At 40.4% G+C, this 11,278-nt stretch overlaps 2 long non-coding RNA genes across 2 annotated transcripts; both read right to left on the bottom strand.

Moving 5' to 3' along the window:
• Positions 1–547: 547 nt before the first annotated feature.
• LOC148703164 (uncharacterized) lies at positions 548–7,343 on the bottom strand. The gene is made up of 5 exons (XR_015987903.2): positions 7,056–7,343; positions 6,074–6,173; positions 2,548–5,193; positions 1,607–1,665; positions 548–687 (listed from the first exon to the last, which is right to left on the bottom strand). It is a non-coding gene; the product is annotated as an uncharacterized LOC148703164 (long non-coding RNA).
• Positions 7,344–8,418: 1,075 nt separating this feature from the next.
• On the bottom strand, positions 8,419–9,575 carry LOC103705281 (uncharacterized). Its single transcript, XR_603774.6, has 2 exons — positions 8,856–9,575; positions 8,419–8,626 (listed from the first exon to the last, which is right to left on the bottom strand). It is a non-coding gene; the product is annotated as an uncharacterized LOC103705281 (long non-coding RNA).
• Positions 9,576–11,278: the final 1,703 nt, after the last annotated feature.

Genomic DNA, 11,278 nt, shown 5'->3' with positions numbered 1-11,278 from the left:
GGGCGTTCATTTTGTTTTCAATACTGTAAGCTGAAAATTTAAAAGTAATTGGTTTCAAACCTACTGAACACTGTTCTTGATGAACAAAACGAAGGGATACTTTTTTGTAGTTTGAAATAGACCATGATGGCATCAGACACCTACTATGAATTCTTGGTATGTCTTTTTTCTGGGTTATAATGCCAGAGAGTTCACTGTTCAGCAATTTCAACTTGTCCATGATATTAAATGAAGCTGCAGCATTGCTACCATACTGCGAATTTGCAGAAGCTGCACAAGAACCTGAACTGAATAGCAATCACCCCTCCATTTTGGGCTAGCATGAAAAATTATAGTGCCAAAACCTGAGGATATATATTTGATTTGTCTATCTTAGAGATTTTCTTCTGCAATATTTGTCACGCCCCGAACCCAGCACCCGGGTCCGGTACGCGACCGGCCGCATGAGCCCTAGAGCAGTGCCCTAAAGATCATGCAAGGCCTATGATTAACAAAAATTCCAATAAATCCACAACTAATTTAGAAATTCAAATAGACAAATCCGACATGTCCAAATAAATAAATTAGTTCAATTACGAGCTCTTCAAATGTTCATCGACATCAAAGAAGGATAAACAACTAACTAACTAATGACTCTGGTGCTCGCACTCTGCGCCCATCCCATCCAAAACTATGCATCCTGCAACTCTGGTAAAGAAAAAGAAGAAAAAGGGGGGTGAGCTTTACAACCCAGTAAGAATCCCTACACATCCATACCAACACAATAATAATATGAATTCGAAAACCACGACAAATCGATGCACATTTCATGAAATCATAAACAGTTTCCATAAGACTCAAATAATCAATATAATCATGAACATCAAGCATCAATAAAAGTCCATAATTATACATCAAACATCAATGAAAATCTGGCCACATAAGAATGATATAGTATATATATAGCTTATAAATCACTATGACTATTTTCAATGCTTTTTCTTCCCATTCCATGTTAACTTGATCCGGATCAATTATCTTTCCGACTTTGGGCTACATCCCGGTCACGTTTCCGGCCCGTGACGGGGCAATCGATAGTATCACATTTCCGGCCTGTGATGGGGCAATCGATAGTGTCACATTTCCAGCCTGTGACGGGGCAATCGATAGTATCACATTTCCAGCCTGTGACGGGGCAATCGATAATATCACATTTCCAGCCTGTGATGGGGCAATCAATAATAACGAGATAAGCCCAAAGTTCCTGTTTATTTAATCAATTCACAAACACACATCCATTCCCTTTTCCACTTTATCCGACCTAGACTAACCATGGTCACGTTTCCAGCCCGTGACAGGGCAATCAATATAACATGGTTAGTCCATGCCACCACATCCATAAATCCAATTATGCAGATATAGGTTATACACATACATGCATCCATCATAATTCCAATCACAAGCCAACACGACCAAAATATAATTTAATATAAACTATTTTTTGCTTTGTTTGGATCATAGCATATCAAACATATATATAGTGCAAAATATTTATATCATGTAGGATTGGCGTACAAGGAATCTTACCGAAATTGTAGACAGACTCAAATACAGATCGGATCACAACCTACGAGCTGGGGTGCTGAGTCCCCTGATCAAAACCTCCTGGCACCGCTGACTCTTCCCCTACAACATCAATTATAAATCACAAACTAAATTATTTAATATTTAAATATTCTAAACCAAAATTCACATCTACTATGGGGTCCATCACCAGGTCCCCAAACATCTCAATCCCTCCAGATCTAGGACAGTCGGGGTGGCCTGACTCCCACCTTGCACCATCGGCCTATGTCGTCGCCAGCCGTGGCCGCAGCCATGCCGGCGACGATGGCCGGTCCCGATGAAGAGACCAACATAAAGGGATGATTCCTCTCTCTTCATGGTTGGGAATACATCTCCCTCCCTCAAATCCTTTTTGATCCAAGGGCAACAACCATGGTGGCTGTGCCCTCTCCTTCCCCAACCCGACAACACCACTGGCCGAACCATCGCCGGCCGCCATTGTTGCAGCCGCCGGCGATGGTGACCGGCCAAGGGAAGAAGAGAAGAGGCTTTTCCTCTTTCTTCTCCAAGAACCGGCAACCCTCCTTCCTCCCTTCCCCCTCCCCCATCATCCACGGAAGACCCGCACGGATCCTCGCAGCCACCGTGATGGTGGCTCGGCCCCCACCCGACGGCACCCAGCTGCCGTCGTCGCCGCCGGTGGCCAACCGACGAGGGGAAGAGGAGGAGAGGATGGGATCCCGAGGAAGAAGACCTCGGATCCACCCTCCCTCATCACATACACAGCCTAGAAAATCCTCTCTGACCCTCACACACCCGACCAACCCCGCCGCCATGGATCCCGGCCAACCCGGCGGCCGGCGGCGGCCAAAAACCGGAAAGAAGGGGCCGAAACAGGGGTACCCTGTTTCGGATCCCTCTCCGACGGTTTTGGCGGCCAAAACCCCTCCAACGCCACCCTAAATCTAGCAAATGACATGCAAGGAGAGGAACCACACTTACCTCGGTCCGACGGGATGTTCCGGCGATCTTTCCGGCAAGAGATGGGTGGAAGAATCCGTGAGCAATCCGGATTACAAATCACCGAAGAAAAGAGGAGGGCTTCCCCGCAGCCGCCCGGATCTCGGGTCTCCGGTGCTCGGTCTCCTCCGGCGAGTCACCTCTCCAATGCCGCCGCCGCCGTCGTCGCCCCTTGCCCCCCTCCCTTCGTCCACCACGATCATGTCTAGGGCACGATCGTGATAAGGGGATGGGCCCGGTCTTTTCGGGCCGGCCCGTCCCCCTTTCCTTTTTTTTTTTTTTTCAGGGTATTACATACTCTCCCCCTTAAAAAAAAATTTCGTCCTCGAAATTAACTTACTTAAAGCCTCAAACTTTAAAAATATGCATCCGTTATATCATCCCTGAGATCTCAAATAGTCTTCCTCTCGGAGTACCTACTCACAAGATTTTGACATACAAAAATCACAGCATCTCAAAACTTGATCCTTTCTATTTATCACATGTAGTAAGTTCTTTTGATCTCCTTCAAAAGAATTCCAAACTCCCAACCTTGGATTAAAATGCCATAATTATATCCCAAAGAAATTAATTTCTCTTGATTCTACATAGAGATCATAATCGGCTAAACATAAATAAGAGAAGGCTTTAGCATCAAATGCTCTTCATAATCTATAATCCTCCTTCTTCTCTTAACATCGCTCATGATTTAATGATCAACCTTTGTTTTAGGAAAACCTCAAACCTTTTCAAATTGGTAGATTAACAATGTCGGAGCTAGGAGTAGGAGATTCATGTTAAAACATTCCAAGTCTAAAACCAACCAAGGAATCATCAACCGTTAACACTAAATTTAACATGCCCAAGTTTCTTCCAAAGGTTGTCAACAAAAGAAGAACCCATTGGTGAAAGTTACATAGCTACCTCTAGATCATCCATAGAATCAACACCATTCTCCTCTACTAGAAACTAACTCAAGTGTTCCATCATAATACCTTTTACATCAAATATTAATGTCCTTAACCAATTTCAAAATAACTCAAACCACCACACTTCCGCTGTGCACTCTGATTTAATCCATTAAATACTCTAAGGTCTCTAAGTGATTTATGACCAAAATATCACTTTGCACTAGGAATAAGAAAATCCAGATTTCAAAACTTTAATTGAAATTTATGTAGAAGATACTAACCATAACTAACCCTCAAGCCATTAATCAAGTTTAAGGTCACTACATGATCTCCACAACTTAGAATCCAAAATATCCAGATTTAATTAACTCTGGATTTCTTAGCAATTCAATTACATAATTTAGATTAACCTTCCTTCCAAAAGAATTTACTTCAAATTCAATGGGTTAAAAAATCATTGAGCCAATATCACTATGATTAGAAATTAACTCTATAAACCTTCAAATCTTTCTTCACCAAGATTTTTAATATGTATGATCAATGCTACATATGATAACTCACATAAGCATCTCAAAATCTAAATCTCTACTCAATGGCAAAGATTCATAGTTAGATCATAAATCTACACTTTAGTTCAAGTTAACACATCCAATAGTCTCCAACAATTATAAGAAAAATTCAGTAGCCCAATCCAAATATATGAATTCAATAATTAGAATTTCCCCATCAATATGCCAACTCAATAGCCTCAAAATAAAATCAAATATATCAATAGGAAATAGACCTATTTGTAATATCCAAACATGCCAATACCACATACAGATTCACATACATATTCAACTTCGAAGAACATTCCTTTCAATATTATGAAATCTTCTTAGCTCACTCCAATACTATGGAAGATCTACGTACAAATCCCACTCTAATAATTAGTAGCAAAACCAAAAGTACGATCACATCATAACCCATATCAAGTTTGAACTTCTAGGTCATTTAAATAATATCTGAATATGGTACAACCGATATGGCATTGTTGACCTTCGTACAGTTATCTTAGGTCAAACCTCTTTTTTTTTATCATGATCAAAGACAATTTATACTTTCCTTCCACACTCATCGAAAACCAAACCCGATGCATACATTTTATCACTATGCCCAGTGATTTTACACCCTAAGCACCGAATTTAATTGTCACGTCCCAAATGATCATAACCTTAAGCTATGATATTTTTCTGTCACAATCTCTAATGATCTTAAACGTCAAACTCTAATGCCACTAAGGCTACAGTCCCTAGTGGTCTTAAACCTTAGATTACAATATCATTCCTGTTACAATCTCAGGTGATTATAAACCAAGGCTCTGATAGTTTTTCTATCATAATTCTCCACTCACACTCACCTGAACCTAAGCCCTAGGATACCTTAACCTTAAGCTCTGATACCACTCTGTCACGCCCCGAACCCAGCACCTGGGTCCGGTACACGACCGGCCGCATGAGCCCTAGAGCAGTGCCCTAAAGATCATGCAAGGCCTATGATTAACAAAAATTCCAATAAATCCACAACTAATTTAGAAATTCAAATAGACAAATCCGACATGTCCAAATAAATAAATTAGTTCAATTACGAGCTCTTCAAATGTTCATCGACATCAAAGAAGGATAAACAACTAACTAACTAATGACTCTGGTGCTCGCACTCTGCGCCCATCCCATCCAAAACTATGCATCCTGCAACTCTGGTAAAGAAAAAGAAGAAAAAGGGGGGGTGAGCTTTACAGCCCAGTAAGAATCCCTACACATCCATACCAACACAATAATAATATGAATTCGAAAACCACGACAAATCGATGCACATTTCATGAAATCATAAACAGTTTCCATAAGACTCAAATAATCAATATAATTATGAATATCAAGCATCAATAAAAGTCCATAATTATACATCAAACATCAATGAAAATCTGGCCACATAAGAATGATATAGTATATATATAGCTTATAAATCACTATGACTATTTTCAATGCTTTTTCTTCCCATTCCATGTTAACTTGATCCGGATCAATTATCTTTCCGACTTTGGGCTACATCCCGGTCACGTTTCCGGCCCGTGACGGGGCAATCGATAGTATCACATTTTCGGCCTGTGATGGGGCAATCGATAGTGTCACATTTCCAGCCTGTGACGGGGCAATCGATAGTATCACATTTCCAGCCTGTGACGGGGCAATCGATAATATCACATTTCCAGCCTGTGATGGGGCAATCAATAATAACGAGATAAGCCCAAAGTCCCTGTTTATTTAATCAATTCACAAACACACATCCATTCCCTTTTCCACTTTATCCGACCTAGACTAACCATGGTCACGTTTCCAGCCCGTGACAGGGCAATCAATATAACATGGTTAGTCCATGCCACCACATCCATAAATCCAATTATGCAGATATAGGTTATACACATACATGCATCCATCATAATTCCAATCACAAGCCAACACGACCAAAATATAATTTAATATAAACTATTTTTTGCTTTGTTTGGATCATAGCATATCAAACATATATATAGTGCAAAATATTTATATCATGTAGGATTGGCGTACAAGGAATCTTACCGAAATTGTAGACAGACTCAAATACAGATCTGGATCATAACCTACGAGCTGGGGTGCTGAGTCCCCTGATCAAAACCTCCTGGCACCGCTGACTCTTCCCCTACAACATCAATTATAAATCACAAACTAAATTATTTAATATTTAAATATTCTAAACCAAAATTCACATCTACTATGGGGTCCATCACCAGGTCCCCAAACATCTCAATCCCTCTAGATCTAGGACAGTCGGGGTGGCCTGACTCCCACCTTGCACCATCGGCCTATGTCGTCGCCAGCCGTGGCCGCAGCCATGCCGGCGACGATGGCCGGTCCCGATGAAGAGACCAACATAAAGGGATGATTCCTCTCTCTTCATGGTTGGGAATACATCTCCCTCCCTCAAATCCTTTTTGATCCAAGGGCAACAACCATGGTGGCTGTGCCCTCTCCTTCCCCAACCCGACAACACCACTGGCCGAACCATCGCCGGCCGCCATTGTTGCAGCCGCCGGCGATGGTGACCGGCCAAGGGAAGAAGAGAAGAGGCTTTTCCTCTTTCTTCTCCAAGAACCGGCAACCCTCCTTCCTCCCTTCCCCCTCCCCCATCATCCACGGAAGACCCGCACGGATCCTCGCAGCCACCGTGATGGTGGCTCGGCCCCCACCCGACGGCACCCAGCTGCCGTCGTCGCCGCCGGTGGCCAACCGACGAGGGGAAGAGGAGGAGAGGATGGGATCCCGAGGAAGAAGACCTCGGATCCACCCTCCCTCATCACATACACAGCCTAGAAAATCCTCTCTGACCCTCACACACCCGACCAACCCCGCCGCCATGGATCCCGGCCAACCCGGCGGCCGGCGGCGGCCAAAAACCGGAAAGAAGGGGCCGAAACAGGGGTACCCTGTTTCGGATCCCTCTCCGACGGTTTTGGCGGCCAAAACCCCTCCAACGCCACCCTAAATCTAGCAAATGACATGCAAGGAGAGGAACCACACTTACCTCGGTCCGACGGGATGTTCCGGCGATCTTTCCGGCAAGAGATGGGTGGAAGAATCCGTGAGCAATCCGGATTACAAATCACCGAAGAAAAGAGGAGGGCTTCCCCGCAGCCGCCCGGATCTCGGGTCTCCGGCGCTCGGTCTCCTCCGGCGAGTCACCTCTCCAATGCCGCCGCCGCCGTCGTCGCCCCTTGCCCCCCTCCCTTCGTCCACCACGATCATGCCTAGGGCACGATCGTGATAAGGGGATGGGCCCGGTCTTTTCGGGCCGGCCCGTCCCCCTTTCCTTTTTTTTTTTTTTTTTTTCAGGGTATTACAATATTTGTGTAGACGAACAAACTCTCTTATAAACTATAGTTGACCTTTTGTTGCTGATGTAGGAGGACTGTAATCCAGCTTGGTTCCATATTTACATTTCAATTTCTAGATGACTAACTGCCATGTATGCTTCCAGTTCAACTTTTCGGCTTATTATTGATGAGGGATCAAATCCGGTTGGGTTGGATTAGGGATGGGTACTATCAAAATTTCAATCTGCATTTGGATCGGATGAAAGCATAGAATCCATGCCTAATTTAATTCGATTCATGTTAGGTCGGGTCGGTTATAAAATTGATTTTATCAATCTATTAGATTTTAGGATCACATCATGTCAAAAATAATCTTAGCACAGAACAAATAAGTATATATAGATTGATAGCCATGTATAGTTATAATTACCAGCATATATTATTGACTACCTATATGATCAAAACAAGACTAATTTCTTATGCTAGTTAGGGATTCGTTCGGCTCAGTTTGTATTCGGATTGAAAATTTAGTAATCCAAATCCATATTCGAAATGAGTCATGTTTTGAACTCAAACGTAATCTAAATAACTTTAGTTTTAGACTAAGTTAATTTTGGATTGGGTCCAGATCAGAAGCCAATGAATCCAATCCATCTGCAGCTGTAGTGATGCTGAATTCTGAATCACCAAAGAAAATGTTTCTTCTTTTTGGTTCTCGGACTGTTTTCTGATCTTATTCCCTGTTCTGGAAAAGCTTAAGCCCTGTACTCTCTAGGAGCGTCTCAGCTTAGAAGTTTAAATCCTTTTGCTCCTTCATCCATTTTATTTGATATGGTACAATTATCTATCAAGCCAAAAGCCTCTTTTTTTCCACAGTATGGGTTTTTAAGTTCTGTGAGCCATGGTCCAATACATATACTGATTTTAGGAATCCCAGCAGGATTGCAAAGATACCAACTAATTAAATCTCTGATCACAGGTTCAGAATTTTGTTTCTCGTTCAAAGCAATCCAGAACCAGCCCTGCAATAAATTACCAGTTTATTTGATCATAGCATGGTCACACAATTACTAGTTTTGTTTTAGTAAATACCTTTATTTCACTAGGCCAAGTCCAACATCCAACAAACTCCAAGAGTTCAGGGCACAAACATCACTATAACAGCAAGAAATAAAAAGAGGAAAATAAAAGATAAGTCTCAGGTAACTCAAGTCCAAGGGGGACATCCCCAACTTTCTAGCTGCTGCCATTAATTCTTAGCTGCTGGTTTGCCACTCTTAGCCTGCTTGAGAATAAAATCGAATTGATTAGAACTACAATAAAGAAAACAAAAAGAACCCATATTTCTACCTATTTGCCTCTATCTAATTCTGATATTGATTCTAAATATTCCTTTAAAACTTTTCTGACAGACGGAAAAATTAAAGATATCACAAGGCTGAGCAGTCCTATGAGACTGTCTAAAACCTTTTCAGAGGGAGACAAGCATGCAATAAAATAATCCTGTTTACCTTCCTCTTGGGCTCTCGGGGCTTTTGCTCAACCTTTTTGGGGGCCTGCTTGGAAGCATGGGTCTTGTGTGAACTCTCACCTGGCTTGGGCTGTGCTATTAGCCCAGGTTTCGCAGCCTGCATGGATGCCATTCCTCTCACACAACAGGAAGCTAAGAAGAAGTCTTGGAAGTGGTCCTTGGCTTGGGTACTTTGCCACTGCCCGGGGGTTAGTATATATAGCAAAGATTTGGTAGTACAGAGCATGGGAATTAGATTCAAAATCCAAGAACAAAGCTGGCTTGAATAATTGTAGCATGAGGGAATGGAATAAGGACAGGTTATTGGAGGCTTTGGCATGGAATTAGATGTGTTTTAGTGGCGTATCTCTCTATAATGTTGAATCTGATTTGATGAAATGTGGACATTTATGGATGCTTGCATGTTGAATCCATTAGGAAGCCAGCTTGGAATACAAAAAGAGAGATTCGTGTATGCAGAGATTCTAAAAGCCAAATTATGCAAGGACATACCACTTGACACGATTGATAATGCCATGCTTCCTTTTTATTAAGAGATAAACCTTGCTTAATGGTTGCTCTTTGCACCTTATTTGGCTCCCCAAGAGCTTGGCCTAACAAAGAGGATAGCATAAATTAATGTTGTTTCTTTTTAAGTATGTTTCAGTTGTTGGTCATTCAACAATGATGGTTCCTCATGAGCCTTTTTTGAATCTTGCTTCTTGGGCGTGCTTCTTTAACACATTTCATGCTCGTAATGAAAGTTAATGGGCATCTGGTTTGTCTCGTCTGGAAAAAAAAAAAGGGCTATATCTTAAAATTATTCATGCCTATTCCAATATAAAATTCTAATCAGTATGATAGTATGGGAAAACTGTCACGCCCTAAATCCAAGATATAACCCAACCATGCTACCGAGTGATATAGCCCACAATAACACGAAGCTAACTATTACATCTTAGCTTCAAAATCCATCACAAACAAAATATAATAATTAAAAGTCTAATTTCATCATCCATGAAATAACAAAATAAACAATGGTTCAAAGCATTTAAATCCAAACATAAATACCAAACCCATAATCTGCAATATTTAGAAAATTATTAAGCTACAAATTTATAACGAAATAAAGAACTAAAATTCCGCTTCAAATTGCCAGGCTTACTAGCACAAACTTCAAGTCTGGACCATCCTTTGTTCCTACTGACCCTATTCGTCTGCAGAGAGAAAGAAAAATGATATAAGTAAGCTTAAGCATAAGTTTTTTGCATGAATCGATGCATCATATGGAGAAAATAACAATTATTACAAGATAGAACTCTTTATAGTATCATATGATAAAGTAAGTCATAAAATCAATTATGCATGCATAAATCATCAATATGTTATAAATATGGCTCCAGATGTATAGAATAAATAAAATTATAAATTATTACCATTCAATCATATCATTGATTAAATTACTACTCTCAAACTAAATGCTAAGGTTACTATTATATCTGTGATAAAGTCGTAATCGACAAAATACCAACTACTATTACTTGTTGGTAGGGTCATATGCCAACTACTATTACCCGCTCGTAGAGTCATATGCCAACTACTATTATCCGTTAGTAGGGTCATATAGAACTAGCTCCAGATGTCAATCTATGCCACTTTCAGGGGTCATACATAGCTATATAAGAGCCTTTTGCCATAGTTCTTAAAATAATTTTTCTTAAGTAATATTTTTTAAAATTATATTTTTTTGAATCATACATGAATAAATTTCTAAAAGGTTATAAAGAGTTCATAGTCCATAATTAACCCTTTAATAGTATAAAAATCAAGAAACTATTCTTTCATAACAAAAATACAAATTTCAAAACTATAAAGTTCGTAGTTCATAAATAAGTTATTAATATTAAAATATTCATGAAACTATTATTTCATAATAAATCATGAGTTTTATAATATCATATGCTTGATCCTTAATTTTTTAAAAAACATGATATCTTCACAAGCAAATCTATGCATAAAAAACATGATAATTTAAAAAATAATGAGTACAAGATCTATTTACCTCTACCACCTTAGACTTCCAAATTCATTAGGTGAATATGCTAAACCTATTTAAAACATCAAAAATAAAATTAATTTATATTCAATTACTTGAATAGAATTAAAATAATAAGAAACAAGGATGATTAACTGGATGATGGCGTTCAATAATTCTGGTGGGTCAGGCATGGGCAATCGAACAATAAATCATAGGGCATGAACTTGATCAGGGTCAAGAACATTCAACAGAGTTTATTATTAGTGGGTTTTAGGAACATGCTATAGAGATGCGGTGGTCAATCCAGTAGGTTGCTCGGGCACCAGAGCGGTCAGAGCTTCTTTGCACTACAAGAAAATAGTCTTTTCTTACGCTTTTTAGAGCAT

The sequence above is a fragment of the Phoenix dactylifera genome, chromosome 7 (genome assembly GCF_051530095.1).
Source record: "Phoenix dactylifera cultivar Ajwa chromosome 7, Ajwa_hap1_PhDact_Kaust_v1.1, whole genome shotgun sequence".
Classification (NCBI taxonomy): Eukaryota; Viridiplantae; Streptophyta; class Magnoliopsida; order Arecales; family Arecaceae; genus Phoenix; species Phoenix dactylifera.
Note: the sequence above shows the minus strand (reverse complement) of the source record. Positions and strands in the feature narration are given on the sequence as shown.